The sequence below is a fragment of the Cupressus sempervirens genome, chromosome 2, assembly GCF_028749045.1.
Source record: "Cupressus sempervirens isolate cs-2001-9-10 chromosome 2, ASM2874904v1, whole genome shotgun sequence".
NCBI lineage: Eukaryota > Viridiplantae > Streptophyta > Pinopsida > Cupressales > Cupressaceae > Cupressus > Cupressus sempervirens.
In genome coordinates this window covers 70391150-70408605 of record NC_143119.1, presented here as the reverse complement: position 1 = coordinate 70408605, position 17456 = coordinate 70391150, and positions in this window count along the sequence as shown.

Sequence of the window (17456 nt, the reverse complement as noted above, 5' to 3'; positions counted from 1 at the left end):
ATGCAACTTCTCATCTAGACAAGAAAGAAAGAGGTTCATCATTAAAAATGAGCTGATTAATTATAGCATCCATCTAAGAGGGATAAATAAAATCTTCTTCATTGGAAATAAAATATGTAATTGTAAGTTTAGAAGATGTTGATGACATGAAAAGAGACTGATCTAGACTTATATACTTATTTGGATGAGTATTCCATTTAGAAACAAGATGGTAAAAAACAACATAAAGTTTTTAGAAAAATTAGAGGAGAAGGACCCTAAATTGGGGGTAGCCATAAGAGTAAAAGAATTCCCTGGGAATGAGCATAGATATTTATTAGGACTCGAATAGTCTCCATGGGATTGAGCTTTTTGTGTAGAACAATGACCCTTTGGTGAATGGTAAACAACTAGATTTATAAATAAGAAATTATATGGATCACTTGATAGTTTAGCTTGAGATACATAGTCATCATTAGGGGCAAAAGGAATGGACTATGTCCTAAAAGTGTGCTTTAGTGCGTTAGAGTTATGGTTACTACAAACTATCATATTAGAGCAACTTGGATCTTGACATTTATTAGTAAAATGAACCAACCAACCTGACATCTTAATCAATGTCTGTGCATGTTGAATAATAATTGTTTGGTTCCATCGATCATATTTCAATGACCAAATTAAGGAAGAAGGTAATGGTTTATTTAGATTTAGCAAGGCACAAAACCTTATAGAAAGAGATGGTTCATCAAAAAGATCTAGATCATGACCAATGAATATCCCAATTTTATTTGCTATCAATTCAATAATTTGTAGATCTCTATGTTCCATTGGTAAAGTAGGAAGCTCAATCCAAAATGGCATAAAATCACAGTTTGAATGACTAAGTTTAAAGTTTGGATACCAAGCAATGATATATATTCCCAACCCTTTACAAAACCAAATCTTAATTTGAAGAAAATTATCTTGAGCAAGCTTAGAATCAAATATAGCAATTAAAAAGAAGACTCATGATCAATGTAGAATAAATCAATAACACCATACCAATAATGCTTCATCCAAGAAAGAAGATCTATAGCCAAGAGGAAGGACCAAATCTTACTGATGATTTTTGTGTTGAGCATGTAAGTGATCTATGCTTTGATTAGTCAATCTTCAATCACAAGAAGCTGGGCATCACCATTTGTAAGTGTGGAATTTTAAATATCTAGATTATTCTTGGGACAAGTTGATCTTACTAAAGATGTAGACCCCAAATTTTCCTTCCAAACTTTGGCAGGCTAATTTCCCATAGATTTTTTACCTCCAAGTAAAATATTACTGGGGTAAGACAAAATTTTTGGATTGGTAATGGAGACATTATTTGGTCATAACACATAAGAAGGGAGTTGGTAGTTGAAATGCCCGATTTCCTCACTAGTTTTAGAAAAGATAGGTATAGGCTGTTGAAGTGGCCCATGACAAATGTCAAAAATTGACTAGATCTGAGGTTTGGTAGTCTTGAGACCATGTTTTAACTTCTTTGCACCACATCCACTATGACTAGAGCCATATGATATGTTGAAATCCTTTGCACCAGTTTTTCCACCATGATGATGAATAAGAGTAAAATGAGCTTGGTTCAAAAGCTCCCATGCAAATCAAGAGCTCTAGTCCTACCACCTTGTTCATGCTCAACAAAAAAATCAACCAATTCTCCTTCTACTAGAGTTCTAAATCTATTATAGTGAATCAATGTCTTGGCAATAAAAATATCTTTGCTGCCATCATCAAGGGTAATAAATCCATAACCCCTTTGTGACTCAAACCACTTAACCTTTTGGTCCTTTTCCCACTTTGTGCCATATTTGTGTTTCAATAATCCAATTACAAGCCTTAGTAAATGTATACAAAATCACATATCTGGATTTGTTGAAGGTCATAGGTCCTGATGGTGTGAGTGTCCATTATTTGGATTTGATCTATCATATTCCTCATGGAAATAGTCTAAAATTGAAGAGTTACGATGATGTGACATCCCTTTCCATAAAATGGGTATTTTTCTTATGAGCCTATTTGTGTATCACCAATTGCCTAGATATATGACTCATGCCTCCCAACTATGATCACAAACCCTTGATACCTATAAAAAATAGAGCATAGCCATGGTAGGACAAAGTAGAAGTGACAAATCCATAGTAATATCAATGCTAGAATGCTTCTAGGATCTCAATGGGGGACTAATCCTACTAGACAAAACCAACATCAAAACCCTACAACTAAAATGGTTTAATTGACAGATGGTGCTAGCAAGATAGGAGCCCATTCTCATCGACAAATTGATCTAAGAGAACATCTCCTATGGGTGACAAGGAGAGGAATGTGTTATCTTTGAAGAAGAAATCATAACCACTACCAAAATCTCAAATGCCCACAATTTCCTTTCTAGTCTATTGGACGATTACAAAATACTGAGTATATTGCTCAAAACAAACATAACAAAGCTCACCTATGAGATTGATCCTTTACACTCCTTCCACCTCCTCAAGATAGAAAATTCACCATGGAATGATGATGTTGGCAAGTTTGATCCAATAAGTGATGAAGGTATATTTCTTAGTTATTCATTAAAAAGTAAAGCTTGTAGATGTTTTAATCATAGAACCAAGACAATAGTGAATGCACAAATGTAAAAGTTGATGAAAAATTTGGAATTAAGGAAAACATGATGGATTACAATTTTGAAAAAGAAGAATAAATTGTTAGAGAACATGTTGATGTTTTCTTTGAGACTAACAATGATCTACAAAATAATGTGTTAATTGTTGAGCAAAGAGGAGAGAAAATATCTAAACAATTAGAAGAGATAAAATTTGAGCTAGCAACTCCTACCTCTAATAGGAACTTGACAAATAATCACCCCCCAGAGAAAATAATTGGTAGAAAATACAAAGGAGTGATGATAATGAACAAAGTTGATGAGAATATATGTCTGATTTCTCAAGTTGAGCCAAAAAGTGTAGATGAAGCATCTAAAGATGATCACTGGATTCAAGCAATGAAGGAAAAACTAGATTAGATTGTGAAGAATGACACATGGAAATTAGTTCCTAGACCTAAAGACAAGAATCTTATAGGAACCAAATTGGTGTTTAGAACTAATATGAATCAGCAAGGAAAAGTTGTAAGTAACAAAGCTAGACTTGTATGCAAAGGTTATTCATAGCAAGAAGCAATAGATAATGAGGAGACATATGCCCTTGTAGATAGAATGGAAGTATTAAGAATGTTCTTGGCTTATGCAAAAAATAATAAATTCAATGTGTATAAGATGGATCTTAAATCATCCTTCCTGATTGGAGAACTAGAGGAAGAGGTATACATTGAACAACCTAAAGGCTTCCCTCTAATAGAAGAGAAAGATATGGTATGTAGATTGAAGAAATTTTTTTATGGTATAAAGAAATCACCTAGAACTTGGAATGCAAGGTTGGACAAGTATTTGGCAAAGCTTGGATTTGCTAAAGGTACAATAGATTGTAACTTGTATTTGAAAAAAATTGAGAATGATTTGCTAATAATTGTAATATTTTTTGATGACATAATATTTAGAGGAAATGATGAATAAAATGATAAGTTATCTGAAGAAATGAAGAATGATTTTGAAATAAGTATGATAGAAGAGATGAAGTTATTTCTAAGATTGTAGATTTATCAAAATAGCGATAGTATATTCATTTCACAAGACAAGTATTTGAAACACTTGTTGAAAAAATTTAGATTAGAAAGTTGTTAGCCTATTGGTACACCAATGATAACTAGTCACAAGTTATTTAGCAAAGATAAGACACCTACAATTGAATAGAAGAAGTACATATCCTAATTGGAGGTTTACAATATCTAACTCATACTAGACTAGATATAGAAAATGTTGTTGGGATTATAGCAAGATTTTAAGTTGATACTAAGGAGTATCATTATGCAACAGTAAAGAGGATATTCAAATATTTGAAAGGAATGCATGATTATGGGATATGGTATGACAGATTAAGTGATTCCATTCTATGTGCTTATATTGATGCAGATTGGGTAGGCAATATGGATAACAAAAAAAGTACTAGTGGCGGAGCATTCTTTCTTTGAGGATATTATATTTTAAAAAGTACAACTAATGTAGAGTATGTAGTAGAAAAATAAATTGTAATCAAGATATGTGGATCAAGTAGATGCTAAAGAAAATTAAGATAGATTTTTTAGAACCATTTATCATATACTATGATAACACAAGTACAATGAGTATGTCTAAGAATCTTGTATTACATTCTAAGACTAAGCATATATTTATTGAGTATCATGTTTTGAGAGAGAAGGTAGTAGAAAAGGAAATTAGATTGTAGTATGTGAGTACCAAAGATCAAATTGTAGATATCTTTACAAGGCCCTTACCTAAATATACATTTGAGTACTTGAGATGTATGCTTGGGGTTATACTCCTACCTACTTTAGAGTAGATGATGTAGAGATTGCATCAATCTAGTGGTAAAGAGCACTATCTTTTGACTAGACTGAATGTTGATGCTTCCTATATAGGGGAATATATGTGATGGGCAGAGTCAACATGGAATCTTGGTAATTGGTCTTGTAATAATTTCTTTGGACACTTGAGTTGGTTGAAGACTTGGAGAAGAGAATTAACATAATAAGGCCTTTGTCATAGATGTCAATGGGGGAGATATGTACATGAAAACTATCTCTACTTCATTAGGGAGATTTAGAAAGATTCATGTTAGCAAGGAGAAGGAATATCTCAGATTTGATTGATGAAGAGGATTTGAAAAGATGAGAGTAGCAACAATAGAAGAGTATTGTTTGGTATTCTTAGAACCTAGATGTTTTTTAATCTATGTTGCCATCAATGCCAAAAGTGGAGATTATTAGCATGAATGCTGATGGTATTCCTTTGGGGGAGTATCCTAAGCACTTATAGAACACCTAGGGAGATTATTAGCATGATTCACAAGTTTCATTCATGATTGTGTTTGTCATTGATGTCAACATAGCAGTAATTCTATGAAGACTAGTAGACTAGCAGATAGAGATAGTGGCCATACAGACATAATTTTGATGTTTAGGTGAAGCAAAACTAAGGACATGTTCGACATTATGTCTTGTTAATGAGGTTAAGTGCACCTAATATAAGTTATATGTTATTTATAGAGATTAGTGTAGAGACAGACTGTCTAGAAAGAAGCTTCTAATGATCTTACTATATATTATAATAGAGATATAATCTAGAGATTTGGAGTTAGAAAATGATAGAAGATAGTCTAATGGTGATGGAAATGAGTGCACAAGCCCTAGTGTGACATGTGTAATAATTTCTATAAATTGAGAGCTGACAGTGTTATTGTAATTGTAAAATAATTAATTATCTTTTTATGGCCCTATTATGGCCCTATTATAATTAATTGGGAAAGCCTCAAGGCTGACTCAAGGAATTGTTTTGAAGACTTGGTATAAAGGTAAGTATTTTCCTTTCTTGTAGATACATATGATGTATACAAAATGAGAAAGAAGTATGAATAATAGAAGAGTATTTGATAAATGTGAGTAAGAAATCCAAGGGATTATTGGATGTGAAGTTCATGATCTAGTATTGAGAGAAAAAGGAGCATAGGTTTGGTTGAGAGGAAATAGAAAGAGGAAGGAGTAGTAGAGTACAATTCTATTATTCCAAAAAGAATAATATAGAGATCATTTGGATAGTGGGTTCATTGGTCTTTCCGTTGAAGCTATTTGGACAATAGATCCATCTACCTTCCATAACTCCTAATAGGGTTGGCACAACTCCTAACTAGGTTGGAATCTCCTAATAGGGATTCATAGTCTCCTAACATGGAGTAATATGTACTAAAAAAATTTATTGACTCCTAACAAGATCCATCCTCTAACAAGGAATATTTGTATTAGTACATTATCTTGTGGGTCTCATCCCTACCCAGGTTTTCCCTCTGATCAAGGGTTTCCCTAGTTAACATATCTGGTGTTATTGTACATGGGTATCTTGTTGTGTTTTTTGGTTATATTTCTCATATGGTTAAGATTTAATAATGGTTATAGTTCTAATAATAGTTATATAACTGATTCACCCCCATCCCCTCTTAGCTATATTTGTGGACTATATATTCTAACAATATAATGCTAGTAGTAGTAGAGGAAAATTAGAAGAAGACAAGAAGAATAAAGAAGGAATTTTCCTACTTGTGAGAAGAGAACCTAAAGTGCCCTAAGAGATTAAATAATTATAGAATAGAGAATATCATTATTAAAATGATGAAGATTTGGAAACTAGTGTGGAAATATTTTTGAGTGAAAGTGATGATGAAAATCATGAAATGGGATTCGTTTCTATTAAGGAGGAAAGTCTAGAAAAAGAAGAAGTTGGAGAAGAAAGAGCCACACTTTCATAAGTTGAAAAGAAGAACTTTGATTGAATTATAGATAGGTTGTTCTCATCATATGACTGGAGATATGAACAAGTTCATTGAATTCAACATTTGTGATGGAGGAATAGTTAGAGTTGGAAATAATTCAGCTTGTCAAATAAAAGGAATGGGATATATTAATCTTGATGGGAAGACCAACATTGTTGATGTTTTTATTGATGGTCTAAAACATAATATTTTGAGTATTGGACAACTAGTTGACAAAGGATATCAATTTCAAGGATAAATATGGTAAGATGATTGGTATTGGTACAAGAACAAAAGGTGATGTTTTTCAATTGAATCCTATTAAAATGACATGTTTAGTTGCTAAAATTGATGACAATTGGTTATGGCATAGAATATTTTGATACATAAAATTTGATAAAATTGTGAACATCAGTACTACACCTAGTCTTATATATTTGCCTATAATTGTGAAGGCTACTAACATGGTATTCAAGGAATGTGCTATGGAAAAGAAAAAGAAAAGTTATTTTTTGAGCAAGAAGTTTACTACATCAAAAAAGTAGGAGATAGTGTACACAGACATGATTGGTCCTACAAAAAGAATAGCTTTCTATTGTGAAAGGTACTTCATGATTCTTATTGATGTTTTTACTAGCATGATGTGGGAAGAATTTATTAGAGAGAAATTTGAAGCATTTAAGAAGTTTAAGGTTTTAAAGAATAGAGTTGAAAATGAATCTTCTTTGAATATCAAATGTTTGAGATCTGATAGAGGTAGAGAGTTTACTTCAAATGAGTTTAAATTTTTTTGTGAAGTAAATGGAATTAAAAGAGCCCCTAAGATGCCTAAGAATAATAGTATAGCAGAGAAGAGAAATAAATCTGTAGTAAAGGGAACAAGTTCTATGATGTTTTAGAAAATTGTGGCAAAGATATTCTAGAGATAAGTAGTAAATAAAATAATATACATGATGAATAGAGTACATATTAGACAAGGTATTAGTAAGACCCCCTATTATCTCTAGATTGGACATGCACCCTCAATTAAGTATTTTAGAATATTTGGAAGTAAGTCTTACATTAAGAGAGGAGATAATATTGGTAAGTTTGATTCAAGGAGTGACGAAGGTGTGTTTCTTGGTTATTCATTGAAAAGAAAAGTATACCTATGTTTTAATTAGATATTTAATACTATTGTTGAGATCACAAACGTTAAAGTTGATGAGAATCTTAAATTGAAGAAAGAATGCTTGATTATAATTTTGATAAAGAGACTAATGTTAGAAATGGTTTAGAATAATTAAGAGGGGGGGTGAATTAGTTATTCAAGGTCCAAATGTCCTAATAAATTTTTTTCACTAACTATCATGAGCCCGTTTAAACTAACCATGCATCCAAGCTAAACATTCTTCTTAGCAAGTTATTGATAAATCAACATGCAAGAATAAGATATGAAAAATCAACACATGGCATAGTGATTTACATGGAAACCCAATTTGGGAAAAACTACTAGTAACATGCTACCTTGTTTCTCACTCTTCTAAAGTGATGCCTTGTGAAAGGCTTGCCCTATTAAAGGCTAAAAAACACACTATTAAATGTGACTTGGTTAAGGGATTTTAACCATCCTATTAGAAGTGCCTGGTTAAAGGACTTTAGAACATTCACTTGAAATGTCACCCTGTTAAAGGATTTCTCAAAGGTGGTTAGACCAACCTAAGTCCATAGAATTTTACCCTAAATGATATAATTGCTAGAGAGTAACAATGAGGTCTTTTGATTTGATATAACTCACAACATAAATTCCAAATTTCAAATCTCAATTCAATTCACAATTTTTCCTAGCTTTTAGTTTCTATAGCTATGACAGCTTGTCCTCCTTTCAAGCTTTGTCTCCTTGAGTCTCCATGCTTGTTGTGCTAATGCAATCATCTCTATGGTCAACTATCAAAGTAGAGTCTTTGTACTTTGTTCCTCCCTCTAAATGCCTTCTCCTAGACACCACACAATCTCCAATCTCTCTTTGCTTCTTGAACTATATCTCCTTAAGTAGGAGTTTGGAATACATTTCGTGCTCTTATTTTTGGGTCTTAGTAGATTAGGTAAGATATGATGCATCTTCCCCTTATCTTATTTCTTCTATAAATATCATGTGGAATCCACTTGTATTTGCCTAAAAATGGTTAACCTAGAATTCTGCACCACAAGCTCAACATCCTTATCTTCCTTCTAGTTCACAAAATTTAAAGTAATAAACTTGTTGGCTTAGATCTATTAAATCTTTGACTTTTCAAATAATGCAATAGCTTGGCACTATTGAATTTTTGATGCTCGACATATACTATGTTACTTGGCACCTACTGTGATTTCACTCGGCATCAACTAAGTTTTACTGATGCTCGACACCTATTACATTTTGTCTAGCTTGGCACATGAACTTTCTTAGTACCTTCTATTTCACTTGGCACACACTAGATATTGTATTTGCTTAGCACTCACTAATAATTTGCTTGGCATGAACTAACTTTCTTGGCACCCACTAATGAATTTAGTCAAGGTTTGTAGATAATTTTGTTATAACTTATTCTTCTAGAGTTTCTAACTATAGCCAACCTCTATATCTTCAAGTGTATTATCAATAAATCATTTCACCATTGTCTTAACTAATCCTTGTAATTCATAACAAAATCATAACTCAACCTTTCCTTTAGGTACTTTTGTTACATCTTATTGATTAAATCATCTTCATCAATCAACTAAGTGATAATGTAGTGCCTGCCCTCGTTTACATTTTTCTAGACACATTGTTGTTATTATCAGACTATGTTAGACTAGTTTTATGTTGATGGTTAGTAGCATTGTTTCAAGACTATCAGACATTATGTCTTGGATTTAGTTGATGTATGATGAGATTACTTAGACTCTACATTTCACTTATGCATGATGATTATTACATTGCTTTCAGTTATTGATGATGATTAGTTAGATGGTTTATTATCACATGTGTTTTCTTATGGATACTTACCCCATACTTGCATGTGTATGGTGTGCGTGTTTGTTCCTATGTATGGCATTTTTGATATGGTTAAGGAAGGGAGTCATAGTCACCTATTAGTCAAGATCTACACGATGCACCACTTCCTGCCATTTCCTATTTAGCTTAGCATATATATATATTATATGTACATGCATGGTTTTTATGTAGGTTGCAGGTACTGGGTATCAACTTCCCTGAATTGCCAGGATGAGCGTACCCTATCAAACTGTCTCAATAATAAGAGAAGGGAGATAAATTCTCAAGTCCAAAGCCTAAACCCCTAAACCATTTGTCCTAGTGAGGTAGGACAAGTATTTGATATACTCTACCTTTCAAATGTGTCGAATGACATAATTTATGATTTTTAACCCTTTAGACTGATTTTGTATGGATTGTTCTATGATGGGTTTTCATATTTTATCTTGGAGGTCTATGGTGAATTTTCTATTAATTAAGTCTTAAATAAATAGAATAAATTAATAAATTAATTATTTGAGAAAAATTAATATAATATCATGATCTTTGATATTTTGATTATAATTAATTAAATAGGAATTAATTGAGAAAAGAATTAGATAAAAGAAATTAGAAATTAAAATTAATAATAATAATAAAAATAATAAATAATTAATACATAAATAATAATAATAAAAGTAATAAAAGAATTAAAATAAAAGTTATAAGCTTGCTTAGGAGTAAACACACCTCTTGATTTCACAAATGTCAACAACACAGGGGTTAGTGCACAAATTAAGCACATGGTGTCTACAACCTTATGATTCATCTAGAAGGTTGGAAAAGACTCATGCTTAGTTGTCAACACCTTTTGGTTGTTTCTAGAGACATTCTAGGTGCTTCTTGAGAGTTCTTTATATTTAGGCACTCCTAGAGGCTTAGAGAGAGCATTTGGAGAGCATTTGGAGAGTGTGTTTGGAGGACTAGAGAATGTGGAAGAAGGAAGGAGATTGCTCTGGAGTTTTTGAGGAGAAGTGAATTAGCATCAATATCTGGGTAGATACTTGTGATTTTTCCTATGTTATTTACGCTTCTTGCACTTCCTATCTTCTTCATGTCTTCTGAATGCTTTCTGAGGATTTTCATGTATTGGTTATATGCATCTTATCTATGAGAAAATTTCATATGCGTAGATCCAATGAAATTATGGGTCTAGGGTTAAAATTTATAGTCAAACCTATTAGAAAAATTAATGGGTAAATTTAGAGAACAAATGTGTTATAGGAAAATTTTTTAAAATTGGAAGCCTTTAAAAATTGTGTATATGTTCTTTGTAGAAATATACATGTTTATATATATTTTTCAAATTTGCATACATATATATATAAATATACATTTATATATACATATATATATATATGCATATATATATGCATATGTATATATGCATATATATATATATGTATATATATGTATATATGTATATATATGCATATATATATACATATATATATATGCATATATATACATATATACATATATATACATATATATATGCATATATACATATGCATATATATATGCATATATATATATGTATATATATATGTATATATGTATGTATATGTATATATATATGCATATATACATATATATATATATACATATACATATATACATATATATGCATATGTATATATACATATGTATATATGTATATATATATGCATATATATATATGTATATATGTATATGTATATGCATATATATATATGTATATATGTATATGTATATATATATATATATGTTTATGCTGTAGTACAAAACTCTACGTATATCTATACACATACACACACATATATATGCATATATACATTTATATATATTTAATTAAAAGATCAAATGATATATCATAGTGAGAAACTTATAAAATCGCATCGCGATTCATATTTGAGAAAAACATTTTTAAAACATTATAAAAATAATAATAAAAAAAATGCATAGGGAGAGGCGGGTTTACCCACCCCCTGCCCTGCTTCCATCATATGTATATGGTCAGCGATCACCATACCACTGTTGCAGGTACTACGACTGCCGTCATAGGCCTTATGACAGGGTACTGGCCGCACGACCCTTTTTAAATAAAATGACAGTGAATTTATGGCCTCTGTTTCTTTAATACATTACGCAGCAATTTAAATTGCTTTCAAATCATTTTAAAACAATAATGATATGAATCGCAGGTTATATGAATCGGATTTATAATTCAATTTTATGAGATAATTTCATATATTATATATATATATATATATATATATATATATTACATTATAGAATTTTTAATATTCAAGTTATTTTATAATTATGAATAAATAATATAGTTTTAAAAATTATCAATTAGAATTTAATCTATTTAAGGTTAATTAAAGAGTTATAATATTTAAGTTATCTAATATTTTAGTCCTTCTCAAAATTGTAAATTGAGATTTTGAAAAAAATATAATTCATTATCAGAATAAGAATAACGTGTAATTCCTAGAACATTTAGAAAATTGAATTCTAAGAGTCTAAGGGAAAAGCTTTTATCCATCAAAACAATACATGGGATTAGAAAAAATGTATAAGTGTTCCTCCACTCAATATCTAAATTTGAAAATGAAAATTGAGACCTCCACACATTATTCAACTATGTAATTTTAGCAAACGAAAACATGTACTTGCATTTTGTTTTCTTTATGCTATCTATTTTGGGTTTTTGGGTTGACTAGTGTTGACCAGTTATAGAACATCTACCAGAGGCTGGGGGGTTATGATTGTGATGTCATGATTTCGATCTTTATAAACCCAACCATGGTTATGTGATGGTATGCTCTATGAGATGTTTGTATTTATTGATTGTTATTGCTTTCCAGTCTTCTTGTGTGAAGCTGAGATTCATATGTATGAAAAACTTGACTTAACCATTTTTAGTCATTGATCAATTATACTTGGGTTACTTTCAGTCATTTGATGGAATTGAATTGTTATCTGATCTTGATGATGTCATGTTGTGACATATTTTGACTCAACCATTTTGGAGTCTTCGATCAGTATTACTTTGAGATACTTTTTGGTTGCTTATTAAGAATCAATGATTATTGTGATTATCAGGGATACCTTCAATTGCCAATAGAGAACTGTTGTGGTCATGATTATCTATGGATACTTTTTAGTTGACTCATGGAGATTTGATGTTTTATATTATGGATTATTTTTGGTATTTTTTGATTTATGATTCCATGAGTTTAGGGTAGGTTATCTACTTGTAGTGTCAGGAAGTGGCTTGCAATGGGGACCAGGGCCCTAAGAGGCTGCCATGGTAACTCATTGTAAGTTGTCTTAATAAGTGAAAACATTCACACCTAATACTAACTAAATGAACCTAAAAAGATAATTTTTTTGTTCTCGCCCATGCCTCGAGTGCTAGTATAGACTAGGATGGGAGTAGAGAGAATGCTTGGTTGTGACCTTGCATTCTGTAGTATGCCTCGTCTATATAAGAGAATACTAGTGGCCGCACATGGATCACTAGGGGGCTAGGGTCTATTGGGAGACTACCAAGGTAACTCTAGCATGATCTGTGTGATGACACTTCCCGCTTGCATAGTAGGTTTCCTACAGGTCTTTGTGTGCCTCTGGGATTAATTGTTAGTTTGCGATTGGAACCTTTGAGTTAGTATACTTTTAGGATTCTTGGACTTAGAGAGTATTTATGCTATGTGATTTGATAGCCTATTTGGGACTTGAGATTATCTCCTCAGCACGGTGGGAGTGGACCATTTAGGTCGCACATGGTTGGGTGGTAGTGCTTTATCACTCTTATCATTTGAGATCCATTTGAGACACCGTAGCTGATGCATTCTTTATGATGGTGGACATGTATCCTTTCATTAATGATTTGTATATGTTAGATGATGTTATTTTATGCTTTACTTTGCATGTTAGATTAGTTTATGCATATGATGTAGTATGATTTAGGAGTGACATTCCTACTATGTTAATACTGATGATCTCTTCGATGATTTGGGATGTTATGCATGGAGGGATGGCTAGGACCCACGATGGTTTAATGATGCTATTAATGGTTGGGAGGAACCGTGCACTTAGTTAATTATGTTTGATGATTTATGGTTATCTCTTATGATGATGTATCATGTATGATTTGTGGTTTCATTTAGAATGATGATATACTTTATTTCACATATGTATATTCTTTTAAGCCTTTCATACCCTATGACATGTATAGTGGATGATTGAGCAATCTGAAATGTAATTCTAAAAGGACACTTGTATATTGTGTAAGTACATTGGATGTATTATTATTATTGCATAAGGATGTGATGTTAGATGAATAAATAAATAAGATGTGATTCAACATTAAGGGATCCATGAAGAATGTAACCTATTATGTATGCTATGTTTACTTTCACTTGTACTTTTATTATTGCTTTTGTTATTATGTATAAGCTATAGGTGGTTTTTACTTTCATGTTTCAGATAAAAAAAAAGAAAAAAAAAAGTGCTACCAAACTTAGTGAAATTCTAGGTTAATTCTTTGGATCCCTTGGTAGGGCATTACATTTGGTATCAGAGCATGAGTTTCTACATTGGGAGCTCTGGGTATTTTGGAAAAAACTATGACTTGAACTATGATGTGTATCTCTTTCAAACTTAAAACTGGGTGAACTGAAATATAACTTAAAACTATTACTTGCATATTTTTCATACTTCAACACTTAGGTTTCAAACCTGAAAATTTTACTTAAACCTAAACATAGGTTAAACTGAAAATTGAATTGAGTCTTTTGTAGAACATGTGCCTTTTATGCTATATAGTAGCATGCCTTATGGTTGTGATAGTATTTTAGATATTGTTGTAGGATGGTATCTGGGACTAGGTCTTCTGTTTGAGGCCGTGGTCATGGCAAAGCTATTAGTGTCCATGAGTCTGTTTGTGGAGAATCTACTCATGAGGAGAGTGGACGAGAGCATGCTAGTAAGTAGTAGGAAGAGAGCCATAGAGAGGATCAAGATGAGTCTGAGGAGGTTAACTTGAGACAAATGATGCAGACCATTCTTGATCATCTACCTCCTACTCATGAATAGTATAGAGCACATCAAACAGAACAAGAGCATAGACCTAGGTCTAGGAGCCCTCAGAAGGATCAACAAAGATCCATTATATCTACTCAGATGAAGGACCTTTAGAGATCTAAGGTCAAGCCCTTTAACAGGCAAGGTTCTGGATATGTGGCTGAACAGTGGCTTATTACCCTTGATAGGATTTTTGCTATGCAAGATTTTGATAGTAATGTTAAGGAAAGATTTACGATTACCAATCTGGAGAATTTTTGGGCCACTTGGTGGAAAATTGAGGAAAAGAAGCTAGGCATAGATATGAGTAGTGTCACTTGGGAGCTATTCTTAAGGAGTTTCCATGAACAATTCCTACTAGAGGAATGGAAGCAGCGAAGGGCAGATGAATTCCGTAATCTTAGGCAGTATTCTATGACTGTGATAGAGTATGAGCACAAATTTTATGAGCTCATTTCTTTTTCTGAATTTAGTGAAAACTCAGCTCAGTTGACACAACACTTTATTAGAGGATTGAACAACCATATAATTGGGGGTGTCAAGGTATTCGAGCCTAAAACCATCAACGATGAGGTACAATGAGCCATCCTTGTAGAGCAAATGTCAATCTTGGTCAGGGAGGTTTTGTAGGAGCACTTGCAGCATCAGGATCTAAAGGCAACTACAATTCAGGTGGTAATAGGAAGCCTCCTTTTTCTAAGGGGAAGCAATATCAACAGCAGTCTCAGCAGACGTAGTAACAGAAGTGATCGAACACTCAGGCTCAAGGTGGTGGTAAGGGTTCTAATCCAAGAACAACCACAATGATCAATGCAATAAATAGAATCAACCCAATTAGCTAGCTTAGAGCAGTCAGTCTTTTGTTAGCAGGAACAATCGTCAACAATCAAATGCATCACCTATGGGTAGAGGATTTGGCAAAAATACAAGATGCTTTTCATGTGGGAAAATTGGACATTTTGCAGCTCATTGTCCATAGCAAGCACCTTAGCATTCAAGCCCTAGGCCAACAACATCCGAGCCTACAGTTGGGGATGCAAGTAGAGCTCATAGAATGTTTGCAGCAGCAGATCACCGACAGGTAGATCATCAGGGAATAGTGGTTGAAACCACAAGAGCTATTCAAGGTACATCTCTTTTAGTGTTGTTTGATTCAAGAGCTACAGATTCATTTATTTCTCCATCTATAGTTGCTAAGTGTAAGCTGGATGCAGTGAAGCAAGATCATGGTTGGCAAGTGGAACTAGCCTCAGGGATTAAGGTCTCCATAGATTCTATAGTTCATAAGTGTGGGCTTAGTTTAGGAGGATTTGATATCACAGTTGACCTTTGGGTTATACCTCTTGGTTCCTATGATGTGGTTTTGGGCATGGACTAGCTTGGATCTCATAGAGCTAGTATAGATTGTAGGAAGAAGATTATATTGTGTCAAGATGACCAAGGGAATGATGTGAAGATAGTTGGGATACCAAAGCCTATATCTTTACGGATGATTTCTGCCATGCAATTAAAGTGGAGTTTCTATAAGGGATGTCAGATATTTGCTGTTATGGTAAATGATCTTGATGAGGAAGATCCTATGAAGAAGACTTTAGATCACCAGATTCTACAAGATTATGTAGATGTCTTTCCTAGTGAGATTCTAGGTATGCCTTTGAAGAGGGATATTAATTTCAGCATTGACCTGATTTGTGAGAGTAGAGACTATCTTTAAAGCTCCTTATCACATGACTACATAGGAATTGGGTGAGTTGCATCTTCAGCTAGAGGAATTCTTAGCCAAAGGGAGCATTCGACCTAGTGTGTCACCATGGGGAGCTCCAATGCTCTTTATGAAAAAGAAAGATGGTTCTTTGCACCTTTGTATTGACTACAGACAGTTGAATAAGGTGACAATTAAGAATAGCTATCCTTTACCTAGGATTGATGACTTATTTGATCAAATCAAGGGAGCTACAATATTTTCCAAGATCAACCTTAAGTCAAGATACCACCAGCTTTGCATTAAGGAAGCCAACATTCACAAGATTGCCTTTCAAACTCGCTATGGGCATTATGAGTTTACAGTGGTACCTTTTGGGTTGACTAATTCTCCATTAGTTTTCATGAGTTTGATGAACAGGGTGTTTTGATCTTATCTTGATAGGTTTGTACTTATTTTTCTTGATGATATATTGATATATTCTAAGACTCAGAAGGAGCATGAGGAACACCTGCGATTGGTTTTACAGTGTTTAAGAGACAATCAACTTTATGCCAATGCAACTAAGTGTAAATTCTTCAAGTTAGAGATTCAGTATTTAGGGCATGTCATTTTAGGTGATGGTATTTTAGTAGATCGTGCAAAGATTTAGGCAATAGTAGATTGGCCTACACTGACTAATGTGTTAGAGATTCATAGTTTCATGGGTCTAGCTTGATCCATATGATATTTGAATAGTTTATGGCAACAACAACATACTTAGCTTTAGCTATGGACTGTGAGATACAACTTTGATTTTTGCTAGTCCAAGTGACTGATCTTCTACCTAAGATGAGTGCTCCTCCACTGGTACTTTTTCTATCATCTATAATCCTCCCCAATATACATTAGTGTAGGCATTCAACTCAAACATTTTAGTTCTCTTGTAGTATAAGCCAAAGTCATCTATTCCTTTTAGGTACCTCATTATTCTTTTTACTACCATATGATGATTTTCTCTTGGGTTTATAGAAAATCTTGCCACTATTCCAACAGATAATGCAATGTTTGGTCTAGTGTACACAATATACTATAACTTTCCAATCATTAACCTATACATTGTCTAGTTCACTTCATCTGATTCAACATTGCTATTATCATTGGTGTACTAATTGGTTTTGAATCCTCTAAGCCAAATGTTTTGAGTATATCCTTGATATATTTTGATTGGATCATAAAT